Consider the following 21,233-nt stretch of genomic DNA (forward strand, 5'->3'; position numbering starts at 1 on the left):
GCGTTTGTTGAGTAAGAACAAACGTTCGACTGGCGTAAGTTGATTTGCACTCGGACGTATAGGTACGGATATATAAACAAAAATTTCGAATTTCTGCCCAGATTTAGGAAAATTTTAATTTCCCTTATTGGCAACACTGCGCGCAGGCTCGTCCAATTGATGTCAACAATTATGTGTCCATCCGAGGTATCTACCGGGAAAGTCTTAAGGAAGTATCTCTTCAACGAAGGAAGCGACAGAAAAAAAGAAGTGAAGGAAATTCGAAAATTCTCGAATTTTTGACTGGGGTGAAATTTGAAAAGGAAATTCGACACCCAGAAGAAAAAGAAATTAATATTATAAACTAGGGTCCAACATATTTGGCATAAATAATGTCTTGATATCTTAATTAGTGTTCACACAGGAGCGGATTAAAGAAAGTGACACACCTGTGTTTGCCACTTTGTCCTACTGCGTCCGAAAGTGTTACGAGTGTACATTTGATTACATTTTTTTGACTACTAACTCGTGTTGTAGTAGTTATAGTCTAGAATAATAATAATATCGTTGTTGTAAACAATAACTTTATAAGAAAAATGTTCTCTCCTTTTTACATCTTAGTTCCAGTACTGTTGGTGGGAAATGCAGGGTTTTCAAAATGAATATCGAGGTTTTAGTCTTGATAGTACTTATTACATGTTACATACAATCATAAACAATACATCAAGTAAAAGAACGCTACAAACAGCTTTTGCTACAGGTGTTCGATGTGGGCTTCATTCGTCACACGGCACACATCTAGTCGATAGGCGAGAAAGGTCCATAAATTTTCCGCCATATGGCACAAAACAGGTTCAATTTAAGGGAGTCGGGTTTCCCCTGTACCATCTCCTGAGGATTTGCTGGCCGCCAGATGCGAACATATGAGTGTTCATATTAGCTCTTAGGTGAAATGTCGATTTATCACTGAAGACGACACAATCCAGAAAATCTTCATTGCTATGCAGCAATATTTCATTGGCGAAATTGACATGTAAACCGTAGTCTGTAGGCTTTAGACCTGTAGCAACTGCAAACGATAAGGACGTAGTTGCAAGCGTCTCCTTAATATTCTTCACACAGACAGTTGCACTGTAACTACAGATTCAGTCTTTATTAAAACACAAAACGCTTTCTGCTCTCTAGTCTCCATCTTTGCTACTACGTACTAACTCTTTCTAACGGCAGACAGAGGAATATGTGCATGTGTGCGTACAAAACTGTTAGAGTTGCTCTTTCATTTGATAATATTTATAATTGTAAGTTAATTGTAATAGATACTACGAAGTCTCAAAACCCTAATATTCATTTTGAAACACCCTGCATTGCTTCAAATTGTGTCATCTTATATTCATGTCTTGTATGTACATATCAGGGCTGGCCCGAGGAATTTTGCCGCCCAGTGCTATGCCATCATTTGCGGCCAAATCTTAAAACTCACGATTTTAAGTATGCTATTCCAGCATGAACAACGAAAGGGAGGAAGAAAAATACACTCGCACTCAGGAAGGCTTAAATACTACAAATACAATATCGTTGTGTCTGTTGTTTTCTTTAAATAATAATCTATTATGTTAGTGAAGATAAAGCAAACACACCTAAAAATGGTAACCCTTTTTATAGAATTTAATATCGAGCTTCAATCTCGATAAATCAATTTGCAATTAAAATGCAAGTAGCTTTTTTGTATTTAGTTCTTGATTTCACTTCTACATCTGTTATTTTTTTTTAAAAAAAACTTGTTTCCACCTTCAGTGATAAGCAACTTGTTTCTGACAAAGAAAAGACTAGCTATCATATTAGAACTGTGATAACTAACTAAATGGAAGAGGTGTTAGAGAATTGAGTTCTGGCATTTGACAACAATCAAGCAATTTGTGCTGGGATTTATTTACCCATTTGCTTAAGCATTGTCCATGTGACCTTAAACTAATGCGACCTAAACATAAACTTACGAATGTAGTATTCAAATAGAAGGTCAGCTTAGTATGTGTAACTACCATTATCATGAAGTCTGTTTCCAACAAGAAATATTCATTTTAAATAATATACTTATGACATATTTTGTCGAACCCTCCAAACTTGCCGCTCCATGCAAATACACGTGTTGCACATATGGTAGAGCAGGCTCTACTTATCATATATATATATATATATATATATATATATATATATATATATATATATATATATATATATATATATATATATACTCGACAAATTATTTATATATGATATTTAGAAAAATACTATTAGGCAAATTAGTATTAGTTTTTACCTTTAGACAAGTTATTTGAATTTTATACTGATCGTGACACTATTTTAGTACTTATTAAAGGCCTGCTTTCACGAAAACACGAAATTTCATTTCTACTTTTACTTCTTAGTTGATATTGATGAAAATTGCTGAAACCCGAATTGTTAGTAGGTATGCTACTCATATAAATTGTAAAATATTTGAGCGTATCAGTATCTTGCGTTTAATTTATGTTGCATTTTACGGTAATTATACCTACATAAAATATTGGATACTTAAATAGACGTAAGATGCGTTACAAATGACTATTTGAAAAATAACGAAATTTAGAAAAAAAACGAGAGGCGATGTTTTTTTTAAAAAAAACCTACACTCATGTCCAAAATGATTGCCGCATATCTATAACTGTCTTCCTGTAAGAATATAATTTGATAATGATTTTGCAGGATACTTTTAATATTGATATTATGTGTATAATCGGGAAATGTATATTTGTGGTAAATTGCATAGGAAAAGAATTATAAGTACGAAAATTAGAATGAGTAAAACAAAATGTTGCTAAATGGACAATAAAGTTTTATTTTCGTTTTATTGTTCTTATTTACCGCTGTTTTGACATGAAATTTTCCACATACATGTCTTGCAGATTATACACATACTAATATAATAAGAAGAACTGGGCGAATTCATTATCAAATTACAATCCTACAATAACATATTTATAGACGTGCGACGATGATTTTGGACATGAGTGTACATTTCTGAAAAATACGAACGGTTTTTTTCTATTTATAACACTACAAGTGAAAGACGTCTTGATAAAAATTGGTAAGATATACCATAAAGGGGAGATTTTGTCGATTACTTTTTCAATATCTCGCACCGTTTGCAAGATTTGAGCTTATTTTCGGTTGGAGTTTTAATTCATGTATGATCAGTGTTTTCTTTCTTCTTGCATGCAGTATGTAATAAGCAAATACATTACACACACAATTAATTATAATGTCAGTAATATATGGTGTTCATTGGGCAAAGCAATCTAAACAATAAAGATTCAACTTACTGTTAGAGTGGAGAAATGGCTATCATTCGTTTTTCATTATCATTTGGCCATGAAACAAACGCCTGAAGGTATGCAACCCGTGTATACAATTATGTGGTGTTGGAATCTATAATGCGTAGGAAATGATGCTTTAGTTTTTTTCTTTTTTAATTTCAACACTTCCCGTGTACCCGTAAAAATGTAATAAAGACATAATTGTCATGTTTTTTAAATATTCAATTAGAACTGGACAATCTACACAAAATTTGCAATCGATCAGTGAAAACGTCATCTTTCTGGAGTGTGTAGTTTCCGAGATATCATTGTCGAAAGGATTGACCACAAACATATAATCGCCCAGAAACGTTAACTCCAAAGATGGCAGCACAATTCATTTGCATTGATTTTGGAAAAGACTTGTTAAAATACAAAGACTTTGAACAATAATTTTAAAAAAATAAACTTTATATGAAACAAGGTCTACTTAAATAATTTAAAGTACACATAGTTTAAAATATTTGTTTCTGTTAAACGTGAAATCACAAATAACCGTAAATCAAAGGTTTGAAATCAAAGTTTATTGGTTGAAGCTCAGTGGATTTTGTACTTCCGGAATACCTTATAGTCACGACCTATTTTCGCCAACTATATGTCACTCTTGCAACCATCTATATACGTCCAGGTTACCATATTCCACTTAACTTCTTTTATTATATCTCCAATATCTTTCGTAATTATATCATTATGGCAGATATTAACATTCATAGTCGGTCAGAGCGAGAGAAACAACAGTTCATTAACTTCATTGAAACAAACACGACAGGCATCATTCATCAATTTTCAACGCACACACGACCCATCTCAAAAACCACCCAGACATTGTGATTACCTCCGCTTCCCTTCATAATCGCTGTAATGTTAGAGTTCTTGGGAATCTGCGAAGCGATCATTTACCAATTAAGTTAACAATCACATGTTTAAAATCTTCTCAAACCCTATCTAGTCATACTACTCGACGTATCCTGCGTTTCGATAAAGCAAACTGGGTCGCTTATAGAACTGATATAGCTACTGCGTTGGCGGGAACTCCTAGTCCAGAAACCGAAGAAGCTATTTATACTACACTAGATACTATCAACACAGCAATTCAAAATGCCGGGAATAAACACATCCCTACTATCAAGCTTACTTCTCCATGCCGTCCTCCGTTACCCTTGCAATACTTACCTCTCATACGACGTTCCAGAGCCCTTTACAAGGAATATATCCATACCAGAAACGAAGAAGCTCTTTGTCATCATCGTCAACTTAAACACACCGTCTCCAATTACCTTAAAGCTTATAAATTACACAACTGGATAAAAGCCTGTAATTCTTTAACCGAAACAGCTCATCCAACACAATACTGGAAGCGCTTCCATTAGCTCACAGGACAATCCACTCGTACATCATATCCGTTAATAGATAAAGATTCCCCACTAAAAGGTGACAAGAATAAAGCCGACGCTTTTGCAACATATCTCCAGGGAATCTTTACCCCGTTACCACCTGCATACTCTCAGCGTCTTCATCCGGTTGAGAAACTTAATTTCGACACCTTTCGTCTTCAACCTGACATCTATCACACTCTCTCGCACAAGACTGCTCTTACAGAACCAATTACAGTAACGGATATAATTCGAACTGTCCAAAACAAGAAAAATACTGCACCTGGTTTCGATGGAATTACTAATCGACATATTAAAGAAGCGCCTTATCAGTTGCTTTAACTTCTTGCTCTCATTTATAGATTCATCCTTCGGACAGGCTTTGTTCCTTGTGAGTGGAAGACTTCCAAAACACTGATGTTCCTAAAACCACACAAACCGCCAAATACTGTTTCTTCTTAGCGGCTTAATCAACTTACTTCTGTGTATTACAAAATTCTTGAAAGAATCATTGTTCGACGCCTTCATTCTTATCTAACAGACCGTAATATAATCCCTCTACATCAGGCTGGTTTCCGCCCCGGTTTTAGTATCAATGATCAATTACTTCGTCTGTCTAATATTATTACCAATCAGTTTAATACACAATTTCCATCTTGTCTAGTGCTCTTCGACCTGGAAAAGGCATTCGATAAGGTATGGCATGCAACTCTCACATATAAACTTATCCGTCTGACACTTCCCATATCATACATCAGGTTTATCTATAATTTTCTTCACAACCGTATTGCTTATGTTGCTCTTAATGACACCCTCTCGCACCCGATATTTATTCTCTCTGGAGTACCACAAGGGTCTGCCTTATCACATTTGCTTTATCTTCTATATGTAGCAGGTATGCCACCATTGCCCCAAACACACATATTTTTCAGTATGCAGAAAGTACTGAAATTAATGCAGCAATTCAAACTTTTCTTTACGAAATTATGCCTTTTCCACATCTTCTGTTCCATCTTGAACCTTTACGGACGAAGTATCTTAATAACAGATTCGAGTCCCGGCATCCCTTACTCCTCACAACAATGCAAGCAGACATCCCGTTCAATCCACCTCGCAAATTACTGGATACACCTTTGTCGCTACTCTTTCCACTTTACCGCTATACCCTACCTCCTGATCATCCGGATTTAGACGCAGTTGCAGCTTTTTCATCATCCGTCGTTCCTCATTACATAGCACCGTCACTCTCTGCACAATAAGAACCTCATATCTTAACAGGGCACCTGTTTGTCTTCATCACGTCCAGAGTTGGACAAAAGATAACATTCATTTGTTACACTATCACGTATGTGTTGTGTTGTGACAGTGCACTTCATCATCCTCTTTTCATTTACTTCTCCCATTTTTCTTTCTTTTTTTAACTAACTAATTAATTAACTAACTAACTCTATGGCCTATGGAACCCGGAGGTTCAATGCCGCGTTCACAAAAGCTCTCCACTGACTTCTATCCTTAGCTAACTGCATTCACTTTCTACTTTGTGTTCCAATCTCTGCGAGATCTATCTTAATATTGTCATCCCATCTGCGCCTAGGTCTTTCTAATGGTCGTTTTCCGATTGGTCTTCCAGTCAAGACTTTGAAAGAGTTTCTACTTTCTTCCATTCTAGCTACATGACCCGCCCACCTAAGCCTCCTAGACTTGACGACCCTAACAATGTTGGTAAACCATATAAATTATGTAATTCCTCGTTATGAAGTTTCCGCCTTTCCCCATTCCCGTTCCTCTTGGGTCCGAATATTTGTCTCAGTATCTTGTTCTCAAATACTTTCAGTCCATGTTCTTCCCTCAGAGTAAGTGACCTTGTTTCGCAACCATACAGAACAACAGGCATGATTGTCGTTTTGTATATTTTAAGTTTCAAATTCCTCGACAGAATTCGCGACGACAAGAGATTTTGAATCGAATAGTAACACGAATTTTCTGCATTTAGTCGACATTTAATTTCTGCGTGAATATGATTTTTCTCTGTTAATATTGATCCTAGATATTTGAAACTATCCACTTTATCAAAAGTATTATTTAATATTTTAACGCATCCATAATTTGCTGTATTCCGGTCCCGACGCACTTCCATGTATTTAGTTTTCTCTGCATTTACTTCTAAACCCATATCCCTGCAAGCGTTTAATAAGCTCTCTGCATTTCTTTCTATTGTTCTCCTATCATCCCCTATTAAATTTACATCATCAGCATATGCCATAACCTGGTGAATACCGTTCAACTCTAGGCCCTGGTTGCTATCTTTGATTTTCCTTATAGCGTATTCCAGAACGAAGTTAAATAATAAACGCGACAATGCATTTCCTTGTTTCAGGTCATTTTCGACGTGAAAGCTCGTGGACAAAAATTTTCCTACCCGGACTACTTTGGGATTCATTTAAACATATCTTAATTAATCTAATTAGTTTTCTCGGTATTCCAAGTTCTGTAAGAACGTTGTATAATGTTTCTCTCCTAACCGAGTCGTACGCCTTTCTAAAATCAATAAATAGTTGATGTACCGGGATATTGTATTTCCACTTCTTTTCGAGTATTTAGCGAATGGTAAATATTTGGTCGATAGTTGATCGATTTCGTCTAAATCCGCATTGATAATCTCCAATAATTTCATCTGCGTATGCGGTCAATCTTGCTAATAGAATATTTGAAAGGATTTTATAGGATGTTGACAGAAGAGAAATGCCTCGATAATTATTACAGTCAGTTTTGTCGCCTTTCTTGTAAATTGGCACAATGATTGATTCTTTCCACTTTTGTGGCAATTCTTCCTTGTTCCAGATAAGAATAATGAGTTTGTTTATCTTATTCCACATTTTTACGCCTCCAGCTAAAATTAACTCAGCCGGAATTTCATCTACACCCGGAGATTTGTGTTTCTTTAATTTCTTTATAGCGGTTTCTACTTCTATTCGGTTGGGTTCTGGAATATACGGTTCTGCGGTGTGTATCTCCTTTTCTCTATGCACACTAGTTTTTCGTTGCATGTTAAGCAAATCGTCAAAGAAATATTTCCATCTATTTAAGATACTATCCGTATCAGTGAGAACTGTTCCGTCAGATTTCTTTAATATACAAGCACTTGGTTGATAGCCTTTCTTAAATTCATTGATCCCCTTATACATGTCCCGGATGTTTTATTTTTACTATTATCTTCAAGTTCCTTAATTTTAGCTTTAAGAAAATCGCGTTTCTTTGTTCTAAAAGTTTTGGAAGTTTCCCGCCTGATATCTGCATAATTTTGTGTAGTTATTTCATTCGGATTTTGTAGCCAGCGCAATTTTGCCTGTTTCCTCTTCTCTGCTAGTTTTATGCATTCCTGAGCTCCTCCGTGGCTAAGCGGTTAGCGTACGCGCCTTTGGCGTGGGAGACCCGGGTTCGATTCCCGGCGGGAGCTCATGTGGTTCGGATTCCACGTTAATCAGTAGGTCCACGTCTCATATAGCCTCGCTGCTGAAAGGGACGCTAAACTAAAATCAACTCAACAATTTTATGCATTCCTGGTTGAACCATGGTTTGTTCCTACGTATTTCCGCGTGTCCCAATTTTTCTTTTGCTGATATTTTAATGCTATCTCTAATTTCAATCCAGTATCCTCAACACTAGTGCACTCTGAATCTTCTAAAGCCGAGAATCTATTCGAAACTTCAATCTGGTATTTCTCTCTTACCTGGCTCTCTTCTAATTTCTTTAAATTGAATCTCTCCGTTTTCGGACAATGAATATTACCTTTATTCAACAATAACCTCTCTCGTATTATCGCTGCTACCAGGTAGTGATCAGTGTCACAATCAGCCCCTCTAAACGACCGGACATCAATTATGCTAGATTGCCTTCTTCTATCTACTAAAACGTGATCAATTTGATTACGTATTTTTCCGTCTGGTGATGTCCAAATTGTATTTATGAACGTCGCGATGTGGGAATTTTGTACTCTTCACGATTAGGTTTTTGGATGTTGCGAAGTTCACGAATCTAACACTGTTGTCATTACTTTCCTTATGCAGACTTTCGTTGCCTATAATCGGTTTGAAAATATCCTCTCGTCCTTCCTTCGCACTGAATTCTAATAGAATTTTCATATGGTATCGCGGGAGTTGGTGAAATATCCGTTCCACTTCTTCGTAAAAACTATCTTTTATATCGTCACGCTTATCTTCAGTTGGGGCATGTGCATTTAAACCAATAATATTACACCACCGACCCTTAAGAGTAATAACAGAAAGTATGTCAGTAACAAATTCAACCTGTTTAATTGCTGGTAATATACGTTTATGAACGAAAAACCCTATTCCTAACTGGTGATTTTTATTTAATTCCCCGTAAAAGAACGTATAATTTCCGGAATTCACAGATCCATTTCCTTCCCACCTAACTTCCTGAACTCCTACTAAGTCCATCCTGTATTTCTCTAACTCACTCGTTACAGATTTTAACGCGCCTGCCCTATAAAGACTCCTAATATTCCATGTTCCAAATCTCATGTCCATTTTCTTTTGCTGAGGTCGTGCCAAGTTATCAGTCCTTGTCCGAGGCTTTTGTGAATATTTCTGAACAAGCGTTTTTTTTTTCAGGATGAGGTTGTTAGCCTTACTCAAACCCCCAAGCAGGAGGACCAGTCGTAGTCGGCTGTTCGCGACTGCTTATTCAGTATATTTGCAGCTAACCTCTATATCTAGAGGCCTTCTCTTCGATCCGCAACCTGAGGACGCGCCATGCCGTGGTGACAGGAACCCACATTACACAGTTTCTTTCCTTTTTTTTTACAATGATAAAATAAAATAGAACCTGAATACAATGATGATTAAATCCCATTTAATGAAAATAAAATAAAACATCCTGCTCCTACTTTACGAACATTTCATAGCCCATCAAATTATAACTGAGCTCCAATGAATTATTTGCATAATCTCTTACCTTCTAACCTCCTAACGCAACCTTCTAACGGCTGCTGGTTTTTCGCTGGCATAGGAAAAAGAAAAAAAAGATTTTGTTGAGAACTCAGAATTCAGGATCGATCATCGATTCATAGGTGTGAGAACGATTACTAACGCTCTGTGAGCATCTAATAGTAATTTTGTTCATTTAGGGAGGATTGTTCTGCTACAGACAATCGACATCCCCTTGCAGTCCGTATTGCTGACTCAAGTGGGAGCCCGTGGCCATTATCACCGTGTCTTTTCTTCACCTATTTTTGTAGAGGGCCAGTGCTTGCACTGACCGACATCTCCGCGAGGACGTATTGCTGCCTCAAGTGAGAGCCACAGTAGGCATCCCCTAGCACCTCCTTCATCCGATTGCCTTAAAAAACTTTCATTCGAGTTACCTACTCTGCTAGATTAAATCGTCATCATGCCCCCCTCTCCGACGGGAGCGAAGGGCACAGCCACAAAACCAGGTAACTCTGCTGGTACGAAGACCACTAAAGCAGACTCCTCGAAACAGGCTGAGTCTCGATCTCGCTCACGATCTTCAATCGGACACCCAAGTAATAATAAACCAAGGCATTATAGCTCTGAAGGAGAAGGTTCCACTGCCTCAATGAATGTGAGAAACATCGAGATGGACTGGGCTAATACTCCACCATCTCCCACTTTGGCAGCTAATCAGGGTATAATGTATAATTTCATATTAAGGAACTTCGACTAAGTACCGAACTGCACGAGCATGTACCGCAGTACCGAATCTTCATGCAAATCAGTAAATATGTACCGCGCGCAGATGTGCATCAAATTATACCTATTAGGGACGGCATCATCTTGAAATCTAATCATAACTTCCGTATACATGTTCGAAACAAGGCTACCTTTCAAATCATTGGCCCGCAGGCTGTGATGACGTCTCTTACCCCGAGCCAACGAAAATCACCTCCACCGCCTCGTCGTCCACCATTGCTTTCAGTTGCTATCAAGGGCATTGAATCTGAACTCACCGACGATGAGATATTTGACGAGCTTCGCTACGAGGGTCTCGGAATCAAGAAATGTATCAACACTGGCCCTACCTACCTCGTTCCGACCAACAACAAATCATTGATCATCTCTTAGCTAATGGAGCCTGTATCTATCGCCACCGTTACAAGGTAGAACCGTCTCGAACGCTTCTTCCGCTTCCAATCCGCTGCGAGAAATGCCAGACGTATAATGATCATTACACTCATATCTGCACAAACACTGTCAAATGCGGATATTGTAGTGGGAGTCATTTGACCCGAAATTGCCCAAATTCAAGTGCACCTCCTCAATACACCACGTGCCATGAAAAACATCCAACTTACAGTTATCGCTGTCGTGGCAAGCCTGCACCTGCCCCTGATAAGCCAGAATTAGTAGCTCCCATCAAAACTTCCGATGACCCCACTTCACCTGCAAACTCGCTGACACATCCTGTTACAATAGAAGATCTCTTACGATTCTTAACTTTGACCTTACAAAACATTATGCCATTTCAACGCCCGCACGTTCTCAATCAAATTATTCACTCTGCTAAACTTCTCTATAATCTCCAACTACAAGCCACATACAGCGGATCCAACGTCCATTTCCAAATACAACCTACTGAATCTACTGTTTGAACACGACTTGTCATCTCTATAGTACTATCATTCTTCTTGTCCTATACGTTATAACATACAACCAGCTATTTCTTAACATAGGGCTCTCCTCACGCATCAGGTGCTGTTTCAGCAACTTCTTTTGGAGGAGAATATCGCCGCATTTGCACTTAATGACACATATCTAGCTCCTTACATTACATGCTTTAATCCCAAATATACTCTCCACAGACACGATGGACCCAGCGGCACACGTCTGCATGGTGGAACAGCCATTGGTTTACAATATCGCATACCACATCGCACTTTTACCCTCCCACACACATTGCAGTTGCCAGAATATAATGTTCTATTATTATATCTCAAGGGTCATACAATAGCCTTCGCAACCATCTATGTCAGGCCGAGACACGATATACCTTACCAATTTTTTTCAATACCTCTCCGATACCTACCGTCAATTCATTATCATGGCAGACATCCATTTTCATAGTAGGCTTCAAGATGAGAAACAGCGATTTTTGGATTTTTACCAGTCTTCATACAACCGGCACCTTTCATGTTCTACCACAGGCAACTTGTCCCTCTAGCAACACCACACCAGATATCGTTATTTATTCCACAGCGATCAACTCTCACATCACTATTGACGTTTTAGATTCTTTGGGGAGCGATCATGTTCCAATCAAGCTATCATTAACTACCATACCATACCCAAGAAGAAAGTGTATCTATATCATCAGGCTAACTGGCCAGCCTACCATGAGACCATTACACATTATCTCTCAGCTAATTTTTCCTTAACGTCACAAGATGACCTTGACAATGCCGTTACCCGACTCACTCAGACTTTACAAACAACAGCCCAACAGCATATTCCAACTACTTATATTACCCCGCATAAACTTGAACTTCCTCCACGATACCTACTTCTCATTACTGCAGCTCGGCGTGCTTACAGAGAATACACTCGCAGTCGTAACTTAGAAACACTTCGCCTCCATAGACAGTATCTGCGCATCACTCACAATTATATCGTTGCATATAAACGTTTTCTATGGACCAGAAAGTGTAACAAACTCAACGAAAACACACATCCTACCAAATATTGGCGACAGTTCAATCAGCTCATCAGAAAATTTCAACGGACGCCCTACCCATTAGTTGTTAATCAGCAAGCACTATCTTCTGATCTAGACAAAGCCAACATATTTGCCCAAAACTTTCAAAATTCTTCACTCCTCTACCTGGCTGGCATATCCCATTACATCTAAACGCAGCTGTCGATAATCGATCTGACCCCAACTTAACACATTTACAACTAATCCCAATCACGCCCTGGAATTAGATCATCCACTTGCAGTACCGATTCAACCTACTGATATCCAGGCCACACTCTTTACCAACGAAATTTCGCTCCAGGCTTTGATGCTATTACCTATACTCTGATTAAGAACGCCTCTCCTGTTGTCTTCACCATACTAAGTATCATTTATACATTCATACTTCGAACTGTTTTTTCCCCATAACTTGGAAGTACTCAAGTCTTACTTTTTCAAAGCCTAATAAGCCTCCTTCTGACCTCACGTCTTATCGGCCGATACAACTAACATCTACACTAAGCAAAATTTTGGAACGCATATTAGTTCGCCGCCTCCATGACCATTTGCAGAATCACGAGTTACTTCCGTTGCACCACGCTGGGATTCGACCTAACTTTAGCATTCTAGATCCCCTGTTACGTCTCAGTACTTCTATATATAACCAATTCAATCGAGGCTATTCATCTAGTCTGGTCACATTCGATCTAGAAAAGGCGTTCGATAAAGTTTGGCACCAGGGTCTTATATACAAGTTATACTCTTTTCAACTTCCCCGCTCTTACATCAGAGTTATACATTCCTTTCTTACAGCCCGCCTTGCCTACATCTCCATCAATGATGCTCTGTCCTTTCCAGTCTTTTAGAATTCTGGCGTTCCACAGCGATCTTCTCTTTCACCCCTATTATATTTGCTGTACGTATCCGACTTGCCCACTACTCCTAACGTACAACTTTTCCAATTTGCTGACGATACAGCATTTCTGGCTGTCGGTCGGACAATTACTACTATTCAATATCGCCTTCAACTGGCCATGGATGCTTTTGTCGACTGGTGCGACATCTGGCGATTGGCAATCTATCAGGAGCGTCATTTCAGATTTTGCTTGGGGGGGGCAAGACCCCTTGATATAAGTAAAATTTCGCGTATTTCACTGATTTACTACTAGTTAATTGATAAAATCTATAGAAATCTCAAACTCAGGAGAGGGCAATTGCCCCTCCCTGCCCCCCTAAATGACGCCCCTGCAATCAATGCTACGAATACGCAAGCGATCGTTTTCTTACCATCTTGACGACGATCACGGGTCTATCGAAATCCCCACTTGCTACGTCTCCATGTTGACAACAGTCCTGTTACAATCCATAGTACTCTTAAATATCTTGGCATTGTATTTGACTCCAAGCTCACTTGGATGCCTCATCTTCTTACTGTCATCGAGAAAGCCAAAAACTTACTCTATTTACTAAAACGCCTAACAGGTACCACGTGGGGTCTAAATTCTTCTCTCCTTCTCAATACATTCAAGGTTTTCATGCGCCCAATTCTAACTTATGGCCACACAGCCTGGATATCAGCTCCCCCTAAATATTACCTTTAGTCATTCTCGAACGCCATGCGTTTCGTTTAGCCTTTCGCATCCGTCTTCCGCATCCGACACGCCTTCTTTATGAACGCATCAATTTTCCTCCACTATTATAACATCTTGAGGCTCTCCGCTCAAAGTACATTCAGAAACGCATTGAAGCTGCTCATCCCATATTCCTGAGCATTCTCCGCAATGACCGAGACTACGACACTCCCGCTGTATATTATCCCACACCTCTTCAGAATCTGATGACCCTTTACCATCTCAACATCGGCCAAGACAACATTGATCCAGAATTTTTCTGACATTTATCATCCTGGCACAGTTTCACCACTCATCTATCCATCTCATGCACAGTAAAACCATCCACTAACAAGGTTGCCTTTGTCTCCATCAGTTTCTACGTCTGCCCAGGAACAGAAGATAACAGCATTTGTCTAAGTAACATCACCCATGTGTTGTGACGTCGTAGCACTTCACCCTCATACCATCCATCATTACAGATCTAATGACTGTCGTATACTTAGCTGTTAAAAATAATGCTTTCATAGCTCTCCATGTATTCAACTAACCACCATATGTTTGCTGTTTCTATTCATTTCAGGCACCGCAGTTCCAGCAAGACCATAACTTGTATGCCAGCCAACCAGTCTGGACCAGCATCCACTGCAACTGAGGCTTGTCCTCACTCAATTGATGACCCTCCTCACCGAAGAAAGGGAGCAACCCTTTGAACGGGTAAACGTAAAATAAATAAATAAATAAATAAATAAAAATAAAAAATTGGATTTTGTTGCTATTGTAGCATTTTAATAGATAGATAGATAGATAGGTAGATAGAAGATTTAAAAGTAGCTCTGTTGCCATTGCTTATTAAAATTTTGCAATCAAGGAATACTAGAAATCATATTCTAAAAACACACCAATCACGCTTATTTTCTGTAAGTTGGCTACCTGTCTAAGGTGTCAACTTTTCAATGGAACCGATGGTGACCACCATAAACAGGTGAATATATGAAATGTAAACGGACAATAGAAAACAAGAACAGATGTATAAATAATGAAAGATAATGATGATGGGAAACATGGTTCGTTTGTTAAATGAAGAGTTACGGAAAATACTCATCGTCTGTTGAGTATTGTTTTGTACGAAGCGGAACATCGATATTACGAAAATGAGATGCAAAAGAACCGTTCTCGGAAATTTATATATTGGGAAATATGGAGAAACATTCCTGGCTGGAACGAAAATCTATAAGGGACATTTGGAGTAATAGATGGAAATATGTAATTAGAAAAAAGAATATTAGGACAGTTTGAGAAGATACTTCATATTGAGTAACATGGTAGAACGTATGGTAGAAGAAAAACAATAAAGGGGAAAGATTATCAACACCGAATATCATTAAAGCGGACAACCCTTGTCAAAATGAAGACCTTGAATAAGAACTATAATGCATAGAGAGTTCTAAGTTTGTAAGAAAGAAAAATAAAATAGATCAAATCATTTTTATCTTGGCCAATAATTAGTTTTTGGATGAGGGTCCACAAAGTTTTTGAAGTCGCCCGAAATCGAGTTTTCGTATTTTTTAAGGAATAAGAACATCATACTAATAATTTGGGTTCGGCTACACTATATGTAGTTCTCCAGATTTAAGGCCTACAAGAAAAGTTTTGATTGAAATATATTGGATCTTTTGATTTAAAAAAAAAAAGAACAAAATGAAATCTTTCACTTTAACTTCTCACGATTAGCCCTTTAGACTAAGGGAGACGATGATTAAGGCAAGTGAATGATGGTGGAAGAATTGGTGGAATGAAAATGTGAGAGGAAACATAAATATCCCGAGAAAAACCACGGACGCTGTTGCCCACCAGAAACTTATTTGGGCTGGGATTGAACCAGGGACCCCTGCACAAGAGGTAAGCGCTTTATCACTTAGGCACCATGCTTCCCTCTAAATCTGTAACAAATGACATACTAGTGATGGAAAAAAATATGATAACAGTAAAGGCACAAGTAAGGGTAGTTTTTACAAAATGGCGTAAGTCTTGATATTTTAAATTTTGATGAAAAACTTCCACTTTCCAGACATTCATTAACTAAATAAATTATGAGTTTTGGAAATATTTCTCTCTTCGTGTTAAAATCATTTTCTTTTAAAAGAAATCAATATGTCAAGAAATGAGTCAACCATCAGTTGGCATTCTCATCCACTTCAATGTTGAAAGTTATGAAATATGTGGTTTATAAAAATATGATATATTATTTTACGTTCTGTTACCTTGTTAATAATGCATTATATTCGTTCCAGCTGATTACGTTAACACTGAAGAAAGGCATCACAAATATTAAAGTAATTTGTAAGTAATAATAATAATAATAACTGAAGAATATTTGCATATTGTTTCAAAAACAACGTTGATCTGAAAAGCAACGTATATCTTGTTGTTTGTTTGTTCAAGATTAACGTTCCTTTTCAGCACCGAGGCTATATTAAGACTTGGAGCTACAGTTTAAGGTGCAATCCGAACTACCGTATCTGGTACAGTAGAAAATCCTTAAATATACTGGGCGCGTCCAACAAATATGTATACATGTATTTCAGAAGGAAAGGACAATACTTTGGGAAATGGTAGTATGGGTAATTCTAACATGTAAGCAAAATAAGTCATAAGAACATGGGTCCTATTCTAAAAGGTTTGAAAGTTATAGGTTGTAAACCGTTTTGATTTTATGTTACTTATGGCTCACCCTATAGTTATTCTACAGAGGTGGGACATAGCTCATTTAAAATATGATGGAATAGCCAGTCCAACAGTACGCAAAATGTGGCAGTGGTGTCTTTCTAAGGAAAGTTATTGAGGGATTGAGGGAAATTTGGGAATCAGTGTCTATACAATTTCCTTAATCTTAACTTTATCAAATTTCACTCAACAGCTTATATATATTGGTGGTGCGCAAAAAGTCTCAGAGCGGTCCAATATCTCACAAAACACACAGGTCAGAAAAAAAATAAAAAATAAAAGTAAAATAAAATAAAAATAAAAAAATAAGAAAAAAAGTGTTAAATAATTTTGAAAAAAAAAAAAATATCCAATGATACCAAAACGTAACCCATTACTCTCACCACCTTTGTGGGTACGGGAGTAAATTTAAGATTTTAAATGGGAACCTCCATTTCTTTTATTGCACATTTGGATTCTCTAGAAAAAGTGACAATGATTTGACCCAGAATTGAAAACAGTGCCTTCACGGATGGCGCTTCAATCGACACACAAAAAAGGGGGAGCACCAAAACGTTATGAAAATGCAAATTATCAGTACCGTATTCTGTAGCCATATCGAACTGCGAAAGCAGGAGTCCTGAGTTCGATTCCCGCACAGAATTACATTTTTGTGTAGTTTTGTATGTCAATTGTCTTTGGGTTTCGAAATTTGGATTCTGCGTAACAAAATACATCAAGTTGAGTTGATTTTGAGTTTAACGTCCCGTTCAGCAGCGAGATTATATGAGACGTGGACCTACTGATTAAAGTGGAATCCGAACCACATAAGCTCCCGCCACAAAATACATCGAATCCATACCCTGGTATCCGGTGCACATAACTTTTGTTTTTTGTGTGGCTGTGTTATCAGTTTGTGTGAAAACCCTAACTATTCGTAGTAATCGATTTATTTTCCCATATTCATAATTTTATCCACTAAATTCTACATTTACTTTCATAATTCAAAATAGTTTTTTATCACATAATACTAAAAGTTGCCATTTTTAATTTTAATCAATTAATTTGAAATTAACTTCAATTTTAACCGTTACTTTTTTCCAGCTTTAACTTTTTTTTATTTAATCAATTATTTTTTTAAGAGCTTTAATTTTTAATTTTAATTTTTAATTTTAATTCGATATTATTTTCATTGATTTTTCCAAGTATGACTATGGGGTCAGAAAAAGGTCTTGTATTGAAAAACAACATTCATTTGACTAATAAATACTTTATTTTAAATAACCTATTCAGTCTATTGTTTTGTAGATGATATGGCTCTAAAAGTGAAATCTGAATCGAAACATTACAAAAGGTTAAAAATTTACGAGAAAGCTGTGAAGAAAAACAAGATGAAAATAAATGTTAAAAATATGAATGCAGTTACGACAGGAACGAAAGAGACTAAGAGTGTAAAAGTTGGAGTGTAGAAAGTAGAACAAGTTTTAAGTACATTGGAATTACTACTATTAAAGATCTAAAAGTGAACGGAAAATAAACGCAACGATAGGAATGGCAAACTAAGCGTTTTGAAATTAAAAAAAGCGTATTTTGTGGATCGTTAAAACCAGATATATCGTATGAATGTAATAGTGCGATGGAAAGCAACTGGAAGTGTTTAAAACATGGATATGGAGAAGAATGGAAAATATGGTGAAACAAGGAAAAAAATTAAATAAAATATTCCAGTCTAATCTTCCTCGACTAGTCCTTTAGGCTAAGGGAGACGGACGGTGGAACAAGAAAAATAAATGTTGGTAAAGGCTAAAAGGGAAGAACAATGTAGGAGGTAGTGTAAAAGAGACTAGTTAGGACGTTGTTTGGAAAGAAATAGTTTTATTAGAATCTGATAAAGAGGATGATAGAAAGCAAAGGAGGGGAGAAAGGTTGACGGACTATATTAAATATGGTAATTCGTACGTCAAAACAAAGATATAAGGGGAGGACCATATGCATTTAAGCTGTTGGATTTGCACAACGTGATTTGTCAGTGATGAGAGAATAGTTACGATAATGATATGTTATCATGAAACAAAGGGTGCTTCAAAAAGGGCTCAACAACTTGTAAATTCATACGAATTTATTCCGACTACTTACAGAGTTACTTTTGGTGTCATTTTCTAGCAAAACAGATCGAGTTTTTTGCTTTGCAGTTAGTTCAATATGACTTTTATTGATGGTTTTGCAGACATCCTATCTGATATATCGTGAGACTAGAGATGGGCGAAGGGTGGAAAAAAAAACAATGGGAGGGAAAATATATTTTGGGTTTAAACCGTTTTTTCCCACCAAAAAGTTTTTTTTTTAATTTTTTATTTTATTTTTTTTTTAGCTTATGTATATTGATTTTAATTTTCAGAATCTTTACCAGTGTAACCTTCATCCATTTTAGTCACTTCTTTGAACGTGGTGACACTGGAAATGTTATTCACTTACGCAGAAGCTGAAAGTTATCTGGTTGTGTAATCAGTGCCATTTTTATTGCTAGTACTTGATGAAAGTTTTGTTTCACCTGGATGGGCCACATTTTATCATATATTTCAATCTTCAATTAGAGAGCAAAAAGTCTTCCCTGTGCTCATCCAACCTAGAAATGTCTTTGGAAGTAATCAGATAAGGAATTTTGCAGGTGTTCACTCAGCCGTGGAATCAGCACCTCTCTTTATCTTTCGATCAGCTTTTTCTTCAAGGAAGTGATTTATTGTCACGCATTAAAAATAACAGGAAATCACTAACGAGTTCATTTTTAAAATACTGATTCCATTTCACAGGTAGTGAGGTATATGAAGGCACAATTATATATAAATCTCCAAAACTCACTTCTATTCCAGTTCAAGTTGTCTAGTATAAGTATATATCAAATAAATATTATTCCTTCTTTAATTTTCTTATTACTGGCCATTGGGAATAGTTTGGGTGTAATGGAGGGTATACTCGGGTATACGGCGTATACCCACCTATAATTTTTGGAAAATATCGTATAGCCACCTAAAATTTAGGAAGTACTAGGGTACACGCTACATTCAATCCATAGTATACTCACTTCATTGGAACATACAATAACTGCTTTTCATGTACTCTATTTCAAAACAAAAAATCTCAATAAAGAGCTCGTCGTCAGGCTGTTGCCGAGAATTATATCTAAATTCTTTTAAAATGTTTGCGTTTTCGGGGTGTGGGAATCGACTTTTCCGAGAATCCCTTCTATAATGGAAAACAGTATTCTGGACCTGCAGTGGTTTTTCATCAAAAAGTCAGATGCGATGTCCCTACCTTCTGAAAGCTGACCTCTGGTATTATTAACTAAAGCCAAGCTGTTTCCAAATATTTTTCTTGGAAACTCTTAGAAACTCTTTTGTTTCTAAAGATCAGTGGGAGATAGAGTTGAGGGTAAGGAGTAGGACCTATACTCATGTGGTGACATTGAAATTTTTCTGTTTTAACATAAGAATGACCACAGTTTTCACGCCCTCTTTGATCCAAATTCGAAGTCTGCCAAAGGGATACAATTTGAGCGAGGCAATATGGGATGGAACCAGCTCCTTTCTAATCGCCGAATGAGGTTCTGAAAAAATGTGGACTATACTTTAGTTCAATGGTTAAGAGGAAACTAAATAAATACATTTGCGCCAAGAAAACGCTGACTCCACAAAAGATAACAAAACATGTGACCTATAGTCGGTTTAATTTGAAGCATTCACAGTCTTTCCCAATATCATCAACTACGACAGCGAACCTTGGATTAGTACTGCACATTTGTAGCATAACTGACATCAAAGAAAGGGGAAATTTATTTCTATAAATACTCGACAGCTAGAACTGTAGTAGTAGTTTTTCCGCAATCTACTGGGCAAAAAGGGAGGGTAAAAATAAACATTTTCTTTCTTGTTTCTTTTTCATTTAGATAAAAATATTTGAAGAGGGAATAGAAAAACGTCAGGAAAGACTTGTAGCGTATGAGCATGTCACAGCGATCTTTGATCATTTCAGTACAACCGTCATTTCGAAAATATTCGTTTAGTAGTGTTTAAATTTTCTTAGTGGTTGACGATTTACGAGTTGCTTCGCAATTTGCAAGATGTCCAAGAAGGTGCTAGAAAATTGGTTAAAAAAGGAAAAGAGACACTACCTTTGTAAATTCCGTTGATGAAAATGTAAAAGCAAAGACATTGAGAAATAGAAAAAAAAAAAGAACATAATTTGCCATTACTACTTCAGAGAAAGACGTAAGCATATTTATTTATTTATTTCATATAAAGTACATACGAAGCCAACACATACGGATCTTTATCTCAACGCAACCAGCTTCCATCAGAAGTCACAACTTCTTATAGTGCTAAACATCTTGATCTACAGAGCAGTCTCCGTAAATGACGAGGAAAGTTTACAAGAGGAATTCAATCATCTTTGTTCGACGCTAC

The sequence above is a fragment of the Thermobia domestica genome, chromosome 6 (genome assembly GCF_964235325.1).
Source record: "Thermobia domestica chromosome 6, izTheDome1.hap1.1, whole genome shotgun sequence".
NCBI classification, from domain to species: Eukaryota; Metazoa; Arthropoda; class Insecta; order Zygentoma; family Lepismatidae; genus Thermobia; species Thermobia domestica.